Source organism: Pristiophorus japonicus, unplaced genomic scaffold (genome assembly GCF_044704955.1).
Source record: "Pristiophorus japonicus isolate sPriJap1 unplaced genomic scaffold, sPriJap1.hap1 HAP1_SCAFFOLD_112, whole genome shotgun sequence".
Taxonomy (NCBI): Eukaryota; Metazoa; Chordata; class Chondrichthyes; family Pristiophoridae; genus Pristiophorus; species Pristiophorus japonicus.
Window position 1 is genome coordinate 1,655,833 of NW_027250777.1, and position 15,589 is coordinate 1,671,421.

General features: G+C 43.1%; 1 non-coding gene across 1 annotated transcript; it reads left to right on the forward strand.

Moving 5' to 3' along the window:
• Positions 1-13,792: 13,792 nt before the first annotated feature.
• Positions 13,793-13,866, forward strand: trnan-guu (transfer RNA asparagine (anticodon GUU)). The gene has a single exon. It is a non-coding gene; the product is annotated as a tRNA-Asn (tRNA).
• Positions 13,867-15,589: the final 1,723 nt, after the last annotated feature.

Below are 15,589 nucleotides of genomic sequence, written 5' to 3' on the forward strand. Positions count from 1 at the left end.
TCAGACAGAAACAATATTTTAGCAAATATTTTTCTGTGGGATACCTTTTAAATAGTCGCCCCAGGTTCCTCGTATCATGAGCGATGGGCATTTTAACTCACTCTCCTAAAATACAGTGTGTGTAAAATCAGATAGGGGATAAAACTTCATCAATGATTAAAGTTTCTTAACTCAGTAAAGTTCAGTAATTGAAGTTTCCATCGATGCATTGCATAAACATAATTGAGGTGTGTGAGAGGATTAATAATGGGCTTTAATCGTTGATGAGCCCATTACTTTATGTTATAGACCCAGGTTACACACTCTCCTGCTTCGGAAAGAGTTCAGATGCGTGTGGGGTGATTGGGGCACATCTTTCCCCACATTACAAGGCTCCATTGGTACTTCATTGACTTTAAATCACTTGGGGATATCCTGAGTTGTTGAATGGCCACGTAAAAATGCAGTCATTCTTTGCAAAAGTTCTAACCGCAAGTTCAAACTTCGCCGGCAAATGGAGGCTCACCCAGAATTTGTTCTGACACCACGACAAAGTCCTTAACAGTGGGATTCAGCAGTTCAGCTGCTCGCTTAACATTTCCGTCTAACCTGGTGCTGCAAGTAGAGATGTGTCCGCAGTGTAGCATTTAACACGTTCGCCTCACACGCGGGAAAGCTCACCGGGTGGAAATATTTTGTTGGAACTTACTCCTCATGCATGTTCAGGGGAGAGATTGTTCTCCAGTGAAAGGACATAAGATCATAAGAACGTAAGAATTAGGAACAGGAGTCGGCCATTCGGCCCATTTTAATGTTTTCAAAATGATTTCGCCCGGAGACCTTTGGTGTGTTTGGTGAAGATGATAACCACTACACTACAGACACACAGTGGTAGATGTTGTCTTAGGAACATAACCAGAGGTCCAACCAACACAGCTGGCCGATACTTCAGGAGCTGGTTTTACGAGAATAGAATGACGGTGCTATATTTAGGAAGGCTGTGAGAGTGGCAGGAATTGAACTCGTATTTCCCTGACTTTATACACAGGAACATCGTAACAGGAGGAGGCCATTTGGCAGCGAGTGGTTAGGATCCGGAATGTGCTGCCTGAAAGGGTGGCAGAGGCAGAATTAATCTTATCTTTCAAAATGGATTTGGATAAGTATCTGAAGGAAAAATATCTCAGGGGTACGGGTAAAGGCCAGAGGAGTGGGACTAGCTAAGAGTCGGCACAGGCTCGACAGGCCGAACGGCCTACTTCCGTGCTGTAACCGTTCCAGGATTCTATAATATGTTTAAACTTGCTGTGGATGAACAATCGGAGGCGAGCTTAGTCTCCTGGTAAAAACGCTGATGCTGTCTGACCAGCTGAGATTTCTAGCAATTCTGTTTTTATTTGTTATTTATGGATTGAGTCGGTACAACTAGAGCTTTCTGATTCAGAAGATTCGGGGGGCACGGACATTTGGGAATTTAACGACTTTGAAAGGAACTATTGTGACTTGTGCAGCTTCGGTCAGAGAAATGTTTGTGTCATGATTTTTTCACAGAAAGGGATTCAGAATTACACCTTCTGGTTTAACACTTCTCGCTGGGCAGGCAGTTAAGCAGGGGTTTCAGTAGTGTAGCAGTTATCATGTTAGTCTTTCACACACAAAAGGTCCCCAGTTCAAGCCCAGGCAGAAATATCATTTTAGAATATATTTGCTGTGAAATAAATTGAACATTAGTTGCCCAGGTTCCTTGTCTTTTGAGCAATGAACATTTTAAACCAATCTGATAAAATACAGAGTGTGTTAAGTCAGATAGGGTGTAAAATGTCATCTATGATTAAAGCTCCTGAAATTATTCCAGTTCAGTTTTTGAAGTCTCGACTGTCAGTCTGCAAAACAATCCGGGTGGGAATATTGGCCCAAAAATTCCGGTTGGAGGCTTCCCGCGGACAATTCCCTTCCGACCGGAGATGTTTTACGAACCTACCTGGTGGTCTAGGAGGCACCGTGGATTCCACTGGGGAGGCCTTCTCTTCCCGCGCTACGAAGCACGCTCCCGTCCGGAGGGATCCCACGTGTGACTGCTCAGCCAATCAGGTACGTATTCCACAGCTTTCCCATTAATAGCAATGAGACTCGCGTACCTCCGGGTTCTCAGTGCTATTCATGAGAACAAAAAACACACACACACTGAGAAATAATAAAAAACAGACCTCACATAATTAAAATTAATTGAAATTAAAGTTAATAAACGCATTAGAAAAAAACAAGATAGTTCCAATTTTTTTTAAGCTTTGTAATTCGGGTTAAAAATAAACTTACCTTAGTTGGCAGAGTTTTTTTTTTATTTGTGTTTATTTTATTTTATTGTGGTTATGAGTGTTTTTAAACACTTGCACCTGCAAAATTACGCAATGCGCTTGCTTTTTTAGCTGCAAGGTTTTTGAGGATATTTGCTGGGCAAGATATGCGTAAATCCCGCAATCCGTAGAAACTTTGTATGGGCCCAGGACGTTGGAATTTCCCTAAACTTACTGTGGATGAAGAATCGCAGGCAAGTTTAGTCTCCTGGCAAATGCTGCCTGACCTGCTGAGATTTCCAGCATTTGCTGTTTTTATTTGCTATTTATTCTCCTGGCAAAAGGGCTCCCTTATTCCTTAATTGCTCTTTATTTCACTTCATTAAATAGATAACTTTCAGTGAGAGAAAACGGATCCACCGGGGACCTTTCGCGTGTGAGGCCAACGTGATATCCGCTACACTGCAGCCCATCAAAGGGCGAGAAACCACTGAATATAAAGGATGAGCTCACAAATATCAGGGGCAGTGCAGTCTGGTCAACGTCAAACTCTCCTTTCTTATTCAGCAGAGGCATGAACGGGAGTCAGACACTACAAAGTTCAATTAAAGACACAAATACAAGTAACACTTCCAAATCTTTTCACTGTAAAATTCTTTCACTTTATTTCAAATCGTACTGTGTTGAATTTGAAAATGAGCACCGTGGGATTTTATCTTCACCACTGATTTCCTGCATTGTTTCACATTGCAACATTAAGTTGTGAAAATAATGGCAAAACTGAGCCCCTGATTATTTTACGTCGAGGTCACATTGCTTTTGGATAATTCCAGAATTAATATTTTCTTTGCTGTTTAACAATAACCAGACCCTTGCTCCAAGGTCTGTCTCACTGTTTCCCCGGTGTCAGGCAGAGATACGCCTGCTGCCCTCATTTATTTCATGTGAAAGGATACAAAAGTACAAACGTTCAAAATCAACCTGCAGATGGCCACATGCAGCATGAAATAGTCAGGATGGCCGAGCGGTCTCAGCTGCTGTGTTCAGTTTGCAGTTTTTTCTGGAAGTGTGGGTTCGAGTCCCACTTCTTTATTATCGTCATTGAGCAAAACCCATTTGTTCGGCACCACGACCAACTCCTTAAAAGTGGGATTCAGCAGTTCACCTGCTCGCTTAACATTTCCGTCTGACCAGGTGCTGAAAGTGGAGATGTTTCCGCAGTGTCGCGGTTAACATGTTCGCCTCACACGCGAAAGCTCACCAGGTGGGAATATTGAATATTTTCTGGAGCTTTCTCCTCATACATGCTCAGGGGCGAGATTGTTCTCCTGTGAAAGGTCATAAGATCATAAACATGTAAGGATCAGGAGCAGGTAAAAATACATCTCCTCACCCCACATCCCCCGCCCCGGATTTTTCCGTTTACCAATTATCTTATGTCTGTGTCCTCTGGTTACCGACACTCCTGCCCGTGGAAACAGTTTCCCCATAATTCTGAAAATCTCTATTAAATCTCCCCTAAACTATGATTACTGGGGTTCAATGTGGGGAAGGGTCAGTTCATCCACTTTGCACCGAAGAATGATCGACCAGTGCATGATCTAAAAACATTATGTCAGAGAAGATTTTTTCTGTGAAATAGTTGGTCCTGTTAATTTTAACAAAAGTTGCACCGGGTTCCTGGAGTCATAAGTGATACGTCCTTGCTGTACAGTATAAATTCACACGAGGCCCATGCTTGAGAGAAGGTCAGTCTGTGACCTGTCCTTTATTCCTTTGCATTCAAGTGATGAAATTGGGTGGAGCTTCCCCTTTTATACCTGAAGGTCCAGGTTAGCAGTGTCTCCCACAAGTTCACCACCTAGTGGTCATTGTTCTCACAGTGTACAACTGAGGTCAGATTATATATGGGTTACAATGTTGGTTGAATACATGACAATAAGCACTTAAAATTTTAAACCATTCTCCTAAAATACGGCGTGTAAACGAGATAGGGATAAAAGTTCATCACATGTAAAGAGAAAATTAATGATTGAAGCTCGTAAAAGATCCTCTCGGAATAAGTGATCACAGTATGGTTGAATTTGTAATACAGATTGGGGGTGAGGAAGTAGTGTCTCAAACGAGCATACTATGCTTACACAAAGGGGTCTACAGTGGGATGAGGGCAGAGTTGGCTAAATTAGACTGGAAACACAGACTAAACGGTGGCATAATTGAGGAACAGTGGAGGACTTTTAAGGAGCTCTTTCATAGTGCTCAATAAAAATATATTCCAGTGAAAAAGAAGGGCGGTAAGAGAAGGGATAACCAGCCGTGGATAACCAAGGAAATAAAGGAGAATATCAAATTAAAAACCAATGCGTATAAGGTGGCCAAGGTTAGTGGGAAAATAGAAGATTGGGAAAATTTTAAACGACAGCAAAGAATGACGAAGAAAGCAATAAAGAAAAGAAAGATAGATTACGAAGGTAAGCTTGTGCAAAGCATAAAAACGGATAGTTAAAGCTTTTACCGATATATAAAACGGAAAATAGTGACTAAAGTAAATGTTGGTCCCTTAGAAGATGAAAAGGGGGATTTCATAATGGGAAATATGGAAATGGCTGAGATATTAAACAATTATTTTGCTTCGGTCTTCACAATGGAAGACACAGAAACCATGCCAAAAATTGCTGGTCACAGGAGTGTGGGAAAGGAGGACATTGAAACAATGACTATCACTAGGGGGTTAGTGCTGGACAGGCGAATGGGACTCAAGGTAGACAAGTCCCCTGGTCCTTATGAAACGCCAGGGTATGAAAAGAGATGGCGGAAGTTATAGCAGATGCATTCTCTGGACTCTGGGGAGGTACCAGCGGATTGGAAAGCAGCTAATATAACGCCTCTGTTTAAAAAAGGGGGCAGACAAAAGGCAAGTAACTATAGGCTGGTTAGTTTAACATCTGTAGTAGGGAAAATACTTGAAACTATCATGAAGGAAGAAATAGCGGGACATCTAGGTAGGAATAGTGCAATCAAGCAGACGCAGCATGGATTCATGAAGGGGAAATCATGTTTAACTCATTTACTGGAATTCTTTGAGGATATAACGAGCATGGTGGATAGAGGTGTACCGATGGATGTGGTGTATTTAGATTTTCAAAAGGCATTCGATAAGGTATTACACAAAAGGTTACTGCAGAAGATAAAGGTACGCGAAGTCAGTGGAAATGTATTAGCATGGATAGAGAATCGCCTGGCTAACAGAAAGCAGAGTGTCGGGATAAATGGGCCCTTTTCGGGTTGGAAATCGGTGGTTAGTGGTGTGCCACTGGGATCGGTGCTGGGACCACAACTGTTTACAATATACATTGATGACCTAGGAAGAGGGGACAGAGTGTAGTGCAACAAAATTTGCAGATGACACAAAGATTAGTGGGAAAGCAGGTTGTGTAGAGGACACAGAGAGGCTGCAAAGAGATTTAGATAGGTTAAATGAGTGGGCTAAGGTTTGGCAGATGGAATACAATGTCAGAAAGTGTGATGTCATCCACCTTGGGGAAAAAAACAGGAAAAAGGGAATATTATTTGAATGGGGAGAAATTGCAACATGCTGCGGTGCAGAGGGACCTGGGGGCCCTTGTGCATGAATCCCAAAAAGTTAGTTTGCAGGTGCAACAGGTAATCAGGAAGCCGAATGGAATGTTGGCCTTCATTACGAGAGGCATGGAGTACAAAGGCAGGGAGGTCCTGCTGCAACTGTAGAGGGTATTGGTAAGGCCGCACCTGGAGTACTGCATGCAATTTTGGTCACCTTACTTCAGGAAGGATATACTAGCTTTGGAGGGGGTACAGAGACGATTCACTAGGCTGATTCCGGAGATGAGGGGGTTACCTTATGATGATAGATTGAGTAGACTGGGTCTTTACTCGTTGGAGTTCAGAAGGATGAGGGGTGATCTTATAGAAACATTTAAAATAATGAAAAGGATAGACAAGATAGAGGCAGAGAGGTTGTTTCCACTGGTCGGGGAGACTAGAACTAGGGGGCACATCCTCAAAATACGGGGCAGCCAATTTAATACCGAGTTGAGAAGGAATTCCTTCTTCCAGAGGGTTGTGAATCTGTGGAATTCTCTGCCCAAGGAAGCAGTTGAGGCTCGCGCATTGAATGTATTCAAGTCACAGATTGATAGATTTTGAACCAATAAGAGAATTAAGGGTTATGAGGAGCGGGAGGATAAGTGGAGCTGATTCCACGGCCAGGTCAGCCATGATCTTGTTGAATGGCGGAGCAGGCTCAAGGGGCGAGATGGCCGACTCCTGTTCCTAATTTTTATGTTCTTATGTTTTTATGTACCACTATCCCTCAGTAACCATATTATCATTTGTTTAATTCTGCAAAAGAAAGTTATCGGTTCATTGTACATGATTAAATGAATTAATTTTTTCACATTAGCTGCATGTTGACATTTATATAGGGCTATTAGTTTGAAAACTGTGTTGTAAATATTATCTCCCTGACCAAGAATCGAACCTATGCTGCGGTGGTACAAGGGGTGGATTCAGTGAATCATTTGAATGTGATTTCAAGTGCCGTTTACTGTAGTGTATGTAGGCACCTTGAGTAATGACTCCACGAGGCAGGGTATGATACTTAAACTGTGTAGACCTGTAGTCATTTATTTGAAGCTCCTCGAGTGAGGACACCAAGATGTGAGCTCCTTTATATACTGGGTTGCAGGTAACCTTTCAGTCTCAAGCAGCAGCATCCTCTGGTGTAAGTAAGGTGTGTTGAGTGTAAGAGTATATTCAGTGTTGCATAGCAGTGTTACAGACATCACACAGTAAACAGGCATGCATACACAACAGTTACAATCTTTTTCGGTGTGAATCAAGTGAACTGAAAATGACAATAATGTCATGAACTATAATGATGCAGCAGTGAAACGGTCTATCGGTCCCTGGTTGTCGAGTGGTAAGGATTCAATACACTCAACGTTGTGTCCTGGATTCAATTCCCACCCTGGGAAGTTGTACTTTTAATTCAAAACCTTATAAAAAAAAGAGTTCATTTATTTTACAGATCTATATGCAAATCATGTATAAAAAATAAGAATCATTGACTTGAACATCATTAATTAATACATAAATTATTTTGTAAATCTTTTACCATTTATTTTGCCATGAGCATGTGAGGAACTTTTATCCCGATCTCATTGGGTTAAATTGTGGTACAAATGACGAACCGGGGGCTGAGTTAAGGAAAGTTTTACGTAGTGTAGCCGTTATCATGTTCACCTCCCACATGAAATGTCCCTGGTTTGAGCCTGGGCGCGTGCTTTATTTTAGAATATATTTGCTGTGAAATGCATTGAACAAAAGTAGCCCCAGGTTCCGTGTCTTATGAGCAATGAACTTTTTAAACCAATCTCCTAAAATACAGGGTGAGTAAAGTCAGTTTATGGATTGAGTCGGCACAACTCGAGCTTTCTGATCCAGAAGATTCGCGGGGTGCGTTAATTTGGGAGTTTGACGACTTTGAAAGGAACATTTTTGACTTGTGCAGCTTCGGTCAGAGAAATGTTTGTGAAAAGATTTTTTCACAGAAAGGGATTCAGAATTACACCTTCTGGCTTAACACTTCTCTCTGGGCAATAAGTTCAGCAGTGGTTTCTGTAGTGTAGTGGTTATCACGTTCGTCTCCCGCACGAAACGGCCCCGGTTTGAGCTCGGGCCGAAACATCATTTTAGAATATATTTGCTGTGAAATAAATTGAAAAAAGTACCCTAGGTTCCTTGTCTTCTGAGCAATGAACATTTTAAACCAATTTCAAAAATTCAGAGTGTGTTAAGTCAGATAGGGTGTAAAATATAATCTATGATGAAAGCTCCTGAAATTATTACAGTTCAGTTATTGAAGTATTGACTGTAAGTCTGCAAAACAATCCGGGTGGGAATATTAGCCCAAAAATTCCGGTTGGAGGCTTCCTGCGGACAATTCCTTTCCGATCGGTGATATTTTAATCACCCCACTTCCCACAGAGTTTAATTAATTGTATGTAATTATTTGAAAAAAGTTTGAATTAAAAAGTTACTTTCCAAACTCGGGTTCCCTCTGTGAATGCCTAACCACGAAACGAGCAGGATACACGTTAAATAATTTAATTCCAGACTTCATATTTTCTTTGCTGTTTCACAATAACCAGACCTATGCTCCAAAATCTGTCTCACCGTTTCCCCGGTGTCAGTCAGAGAAGCACATGGGACTGAATTTGTGACTTTGCTTTTTCGACCTGTCTTCTGAAGCGCCGAACGGTCCCACTCCGACAGTCAATGAACTGTTGGGACGTTAGTGTATCCAGGCTGCGGGTGGCCACCCCGAGCGCAGCAGAGGAGTTTCTGCATTAGTTCTGGGTGGGGACAGTATTTCCCCTTCTCTCTTCCTCTAGTCTGTATCCCTCTGCTTTGTTTTCTGTATTTATTCCCCGGCCTCATTTTATGTGTTTAAAAGGGAATAAAAGATGAAGTGTGCGACACACTGGAACAATTTCTCTCACTCAAATATATCTATTTAGTGAAGTGAAATAAAGAGCAATTAAAGAATAAGGGAGAAGCCACTGTCGCTCTTTTGACAGGAGAATAAACTCGCCCATGACTGTTCATCCACAGCAAGTTTTAACATAATCTTCCTGCACAGGATCCTTTCACGTGGAAAGCAAACGTGATAACGGCTCCACTGCGGAAACCGCTCTGACCAGAAGTACAGCAGAGGGCAGCTGACCAGTGAATGCCTTCTGTGCTGATCGGGAATGTATTGGCTCACCTTAAACAACTTCTGTCCCTCACTGACAGCTGTCAATCCTTCTCCTCCGCTGCCCTTTACACAAACATGTCACTGATCCCCACCCACTATCCCACATCCCCATCGTGTTATCTTCCATGTTAGCACAGTGGGGCCGCGGAGGCACCTACTCTCTCCCCACGGTTAGTGAACTCAGTCAGTCTGTAATATTAAAGGGGAACAAGTGTCCCGCAAAGGACACGGGAAAGAAGAGAGTCTGTAACCTGGGTTTAATTGTTTGTCAAAGGCTACCCGTCCTGTTGTGTATTTCCAGCAGTTTCCTACTTTCACAGGTGGAGATACCGGGGCTGGACCATGCTCCTAAAATACAATGAGGTCGGGATAAAAGTTCCTCACATACTCAGGGCAATTTAAATGATTGAAGTTCTATAATGGATTAATTAATGATGTTTAAATCAATGAATATTTTTTTCCACATGAGATGCATGTAACCCTTTCTTCTAAGGTTTTAATTTTGATGGAAATGCAATTTCCCTGGCCGGAAATCGACCCAAAGCCGCGGTGGTGAGAGCGCCGAATCCTAATCACTGGACCACCAGGGAACGCTGCATTGCTGCATCGCTGCATCGTAATGCTTGGTGTCATTATTGTCCTTTTCAATCCACTTGTTTTACACCGAAACACATCGTAACCTTGATCTGAATTTAACGTCACGTGATTCTTTGAAATCACCATTAAATGATTAGGTAAAACCACTCCTTCTGCCACCGAAAAACAGCTTCGATTCCAGGTCAGGGCGGTAACTTCTGTAACAGCTTTTTTCAATTCAAAACCTTATAAAATTGACGACATGCAGCTAATATGAAAAAATAAGAATTCATTTAATCACCGTTAAATAAACGATAACCTTTTTCAGGATGAAATAAATAATCATATAGTTACTGAGGGACAGTAGTATCTTTAATCATTCATTTTCTCTTTACATGTGATGAATTTTTATCCCTATCTCATTTACATGCTGTATGAGAAATTGTAAGTGTTTATGACTCAGTTGTAAAACCATTGATTGTGTGTGTGTCTATTCTTGATAGGAGGAGCACTTGAGACCGAAGTTCCAGTTCGATATATGCATCAATAGAATCAATTTTCACCAGTTCCTTTAAACCCAATAACACAATTTATTTTAATTGGACTGGATGGAGGAACATGATGCATGTAAATTTTTTTTATCGTTTTACTTGTGCTGAATGTTCATAAAAGTATTGGCGTGGGAACTCACTGGATAACAGCAAAGCTTGCAATGTTTGCGGAATATATTCGTGAAGCCAAAATGCACAATGACAACTCGGAACTGTGCGGCACCGAATCCTCGGGGAAAAACATTAAAAGGCTTCGCCCGGAGATGGGTTTGGATTACCCACCTTTCAGTTTCCAGCCGAATGCGCTAAACCATTGAAACACAGATACACACTGAAAGACATGCAAAACCAGGGTGTCAGTCAGTTAAAGCTTCAGATTGCTCCGACCAGGATGGAACTTATCCACTCTCAGTTGTACTTTTCCCAAATAAAGGGTGGGACATTCATTGTGGATGTGTGGAAACAGTCTGGTCCCGCACACTGCAGACACTTCCATGTCACCACCAACCAGCTCTCCCACAACCGGTGTGATCTACCTTCCAGCCTTCCAGTGCCTTGTCTGTGACGAAGTATGTTTCAAATGTTTTGGAATAGTTGGTTCCATGGTGTAATAGTGAGCCCTCTTGACTTTAAATCTAGTGATTTGAGTTCAAATCTCAGTGAAACCTAAATTCTTGTTGTCCCAACTGCTGAAAATTTGGGACAAACAAGTGAAAGACACCTGGTGCTGGTGGGCAGTTTTGTTGCCTTTTTCATTGAAGCTTGATCTACAAGTCTAGTTGTCAAATTGTGTGCTCAACCGTCAGTTATCTGCTACAAATCAGCGGAGGACAAATCACTTTGTTGTCGAATGCTGCCTTTGCCTGCACAATGTGTGCTGAGATTATCTGTGCAATATGCATTCCGCAGGATGAATAAAAGCAATGCTTTTTGAAATGCAGGCACTGCATGTTTTGCACTCGACAAAACGTTGCATTTTCTTTTCATTAATTTTACATTAATGCATTGCAATGCCAACGCACTTTTTACGTGGCAAGATCGATAATTAGCAGAGCAGAATGAAGAGATCACAAAGTTTCTGTTTAAAGAATGGACTCAGTCGAGAATATTTTTGTGGATTTTATTTTTCTGAGACTATTTTCCCTGTGCTGGGGACACCCTGCGCAGATATGTGAAAAAGCTGGTTTTGTTAAAACTCCAGAGACCGCATGGCAGTTAGAAGGGACAAAAGAGCTGTCAGTCATCCATTGACAAATGAGCTGTCAGCCAGGAAGTGGGGCCACTGACAAAGCCACTCTAATTTGTAAAAGCAAGTCTCACCTCCATCTCAGAAGGAGACACAGAACAATGAACCCACCAGCCTGGCCAGCCAAGGAGGAGCTGGGTCTTTCCCAACACAAAGGCTCAGAGATATGCCCAGACTAAGGGCCATCAGCCCAATGCATGGGTGGGATGGCCCATCACTGACTAAGTACCCGTGCTTAGAAACAAAGGGGTTTTAAAGATTGGCGGGAAAAATAGGGGGAGCAAGACTCCCAGAAAGACAGGGTCCTTTCCACTTTATTTTTAGCTTGGAGCTTGGTGTGAAGCTTGGAGCTTGCAGCTTGCAGCTTGTATCTAGAGAGAGCCCCCTCTCCCTCTCGCTCTCGCTCCACCGATCGATGTACCAGAGGAAGGGGCCGCAGTACTGCAGAAGAAGCCACCGAGACTGTAGACCAGGCAGTGACTTCCCACAGCTGAGCTGAGCAAGAAAACGGGCTGTGTACGGTGGTGAACATGGTCGCGAGTGTCCCAAGCCAGTAACCAGATATCCCAGGCCAGCTGGGTAAGGGCTCAGGGTTTTCTCAGAAGTGAAGCTTTTCAGGGCTATTCTGGGGAGGGTAATTCATTGGTAGGGGTGGGGTTAGAATCCACCAGGGAATTACTGTGTGTTACTAGGTTCATTTCTGTACTGTATGTATGTTGTTTGTAACCGGGATTTTATTCTCCACCGAGACAGTGATTTAGTTTAGCAGTGCATGTTTTAGACAGTGTATGTTAGACCAAATAAATATACTACGATTTATCACTGAAGCATCCCTTTCCATGACTCATTTACTTTACACTCTGAATAATAATTCCCAGATCTAGAACTTTCGGAAGGTGGGGGCGATTCAAACCGTCCATCTGGCAATTGGGCGAGGATCACAAACACTTACAATATTTACGAAAGGATATACTTGCTTTGGAGGCAGTTCAGAGAAGGTTCACTGGGTTGACTCTGGAGATGAGCGGTCGACTTATGAGAAAAGGTTGAGTAGGTTGGGCCTCTATTCATTGGAATTCAGAAGAATGAGAGGTGATCTTATCGAAACGTATAAGGTTATGATGGAGCTTGATAAGGTGGATGCAGAGAGGATGGTTCCACTGATAGGGAAGACTAGAACTAGGGGGCATAATCTCAGAATAAGGGGCCGCCCATTTAAATCTGTGATGAGGAGGAATTTCTTCTCTCAGAGGGTTGTAAATCTGTCAAGCTCACTGCCTGAGAGAGCTGAGAAAGCCACGACATTAAATAAATTTAAGACAGAGATAGCTTCTTCACTGATAAGGGAATAAGGCTTAAGGGGAACCGGCAGGGATGTGGACTTGAGTCCATGATCGGATCAGCCATGATCATATTAAATGGCGGAGCAGGCTCGAGGGGCCATATGGCCTATTCCTGCTCCTAGTTCTTAAGTTCTTATGTTCTGAATAGCGACACACAAAAAAATGCTTTGATCATGGTTACACCTTATCTTCACGTTTGTCAAACAGTTGGCTCGTTGGTCTCGGGCTGTGATTTCCCTTTGGACTTGTTCATTGAAATTTACGAGGGGTCCCAGAGGAGCCCTGATATTGCTCGCATATTTTGAAATTGCATCGAACTTTTGCAAAGAAGGACTTGCATATCTGCAGCGCCTTTCAGGACTCATGTCGCCCCAAAGCGCTTTACAGCCATTGAGTTATGTTTGAAGTGTTGTAGTTTGGGGAAAGATGTGCCCAGATCACCAAACATGAACCTCAACTCTTTGCAAAGAGTTTGGTGCAAATAATAAGGCGTCTCAGGGACTTGGACTTTCTTTGAATAAGTTCTGCTTGTACCTGCATTCAAGCTTGAAACAGCAACTGGGCTTCCATCTCACGGGAGGTTTGGGGTTGATGTGCGTCGCTTTCAATCTTTGAAATTTCACCAAGCAAAGAAACGGTGAATCCAACTGTCCCTGTCAGCATTTAGTTCCCGTTGATTCACAGGAATATCCGCAGTCAGGAGCTGAAAAGAAATTCAAACCTAATACCTGCTTCGGGACAATCAGAATACTTCGTCACAGACAAGGCACCGGAAGGCTGGAAGGTAGATCACACCGGTTGTGGGAGAGCTGGTTGGCGGTGACATGGAAGTGTCTGCAGTGTGCGGGACCAGACTGCTTCCACACATCCACAATGAATGTTCCTCCATTTATTTGGGAAAAGTACAACTGTGAGTGGACAAGTTCCAGACCGGTCGGAGCAATCTGAAGCTTTAACTGACTGACACACTGGTTTTGGATGTCTTGCACGTCATACATCCATCAGTCTCTGTGGCGCAATGGGTTAGCGCGTTTGGCTGTTAATCGAAAGGTTGGTGGTTCGAACCCACCCAGGGACGAAGTGTTTAATTGTTTTTCCCCGAGTATTCGGTGCCGCACAGTCCCAGGTTGTCATTGTGCGTTTTGGCTGCACGAATCTATTCCGCAAATGTTGCCAGCAGTGCTGTTATCCAATTAGTTCCCACTCCAATATTTTATGAGCATTCAGTTCAAGTAAAACGATAAGAAAATTTTACATGGATCATGTTCCTCCATCCAGCCCATTACAAATAAATTATGTTATTGGGTTTAAAGAAACTGGTGGAAATTGATTCTATTGATACATATATCGAACTGGAACTTCGGTCTCAAGTGCTCCTCCTATCAAGAATAGACACACACACAATCAATGGTTTTACAACTGAGTCATAAACACTTAAAATTTTAAACCATTCTCATACAGCGTGTAAATGAGATAGGGATAAAACTTCATCACATGTAAAGAGAAAATGAATGATTGAGGATACCACTGTTCCTCAGTAATTATATTATTATTTATTTCATTCTGAAGAAGGTTATCGGCTAATTAACGGTAATTAAAATAATTCTTACTTTTGCACGTTGGCTGCATGTCGTCAATTTTATAAGGTTTTGAATTTAAAAATGGTGTTACAATGCTGGTTGAATACATGACCCCAAAGTCTTTTTGGGATCACAGGTTGAGTCTCTCTGGTGGTTTACGCTCTCTTGTAGAGCGCCTGAGTTGGGGCTCCGGTTGTTGGGCGCTGGCCTGTGTGTCTGCTGTTTGCGGTGCCTCAGGCCTATCCGGACTGCCCACAGTGACGGGGCTCTCCTCCCTTTGGTTCCGGTGTTCGGTCACCTGTGCTAGAGTGAACTCAATATCATGTTCTTCCTCTGCTTCTTCTTTGGGGTTGCTGAACCTCCTTTTTGTTTGATCCACGTGTTTGCGGCAGATTTGTCCATTGGTAACTTTAACTACCAGAATCCTATTGCCCTCTTTGGCAATCACAGTGCCTGCGAGCCATTTAGGCCCTGCAGTGTCGTTGTGGACAACAACAGAGTCGTTTGCACCAATATATCGTGCCCTCGCATTCCTGTCATGGTAGTTATATTGTGATTGGCGCCTGCTCTCAACAATTTCTTTCATGGTGGGGTGTATAAGGGATAACAGGTTTTGAGCGTCCTTATCATTAGCAGCCCTGCGAGTGGAACCCCTGTGAGCGAGTGTGGTCGGGATCTATTGACCAACAGGAGGCCTGATAAGTGGCTTTGTAGGGAACCCCCTTGGATTCTGAGCATCCCCTGTTTGATTATCTGCACTTTTCGTTCTGCCTGGCCGTTTGAGGCTGGTTTGAACGGTGCCTTTCTGACATCGTTAATTCCATTGCCTGCCATGAAGTCCTGGAATTCAGTGCTTGTGAAGCACGGGCCATTGTCGCTGACCAAGATGTCCGGTAGACCGTGGGCGGCGAACATTGCCCGCAGACTTTCTACCGTTGCAGAGGATGTGCTTGAATTTAAAATGTCACACTCGATCCATTTGGAGTGGGCGTCTACTACAACCAAAAACATTTTTCCGATGAAAGGACCTGCGTACTCATCATGGATGCGTGACCAAGGCTTGGCGGGCCATGGCCAGGGGCTAAGGGGGGCTTCCCTGAGTGCATTGCCCAGCTGGGCACACGTGTTGCACGTGCGAACACAAACTTCCAGATCTGCATCTATCCCTGGCCACCAAACGTGTGACATGGAAATTGCCTTCATCGTGACAATGCCCGGATG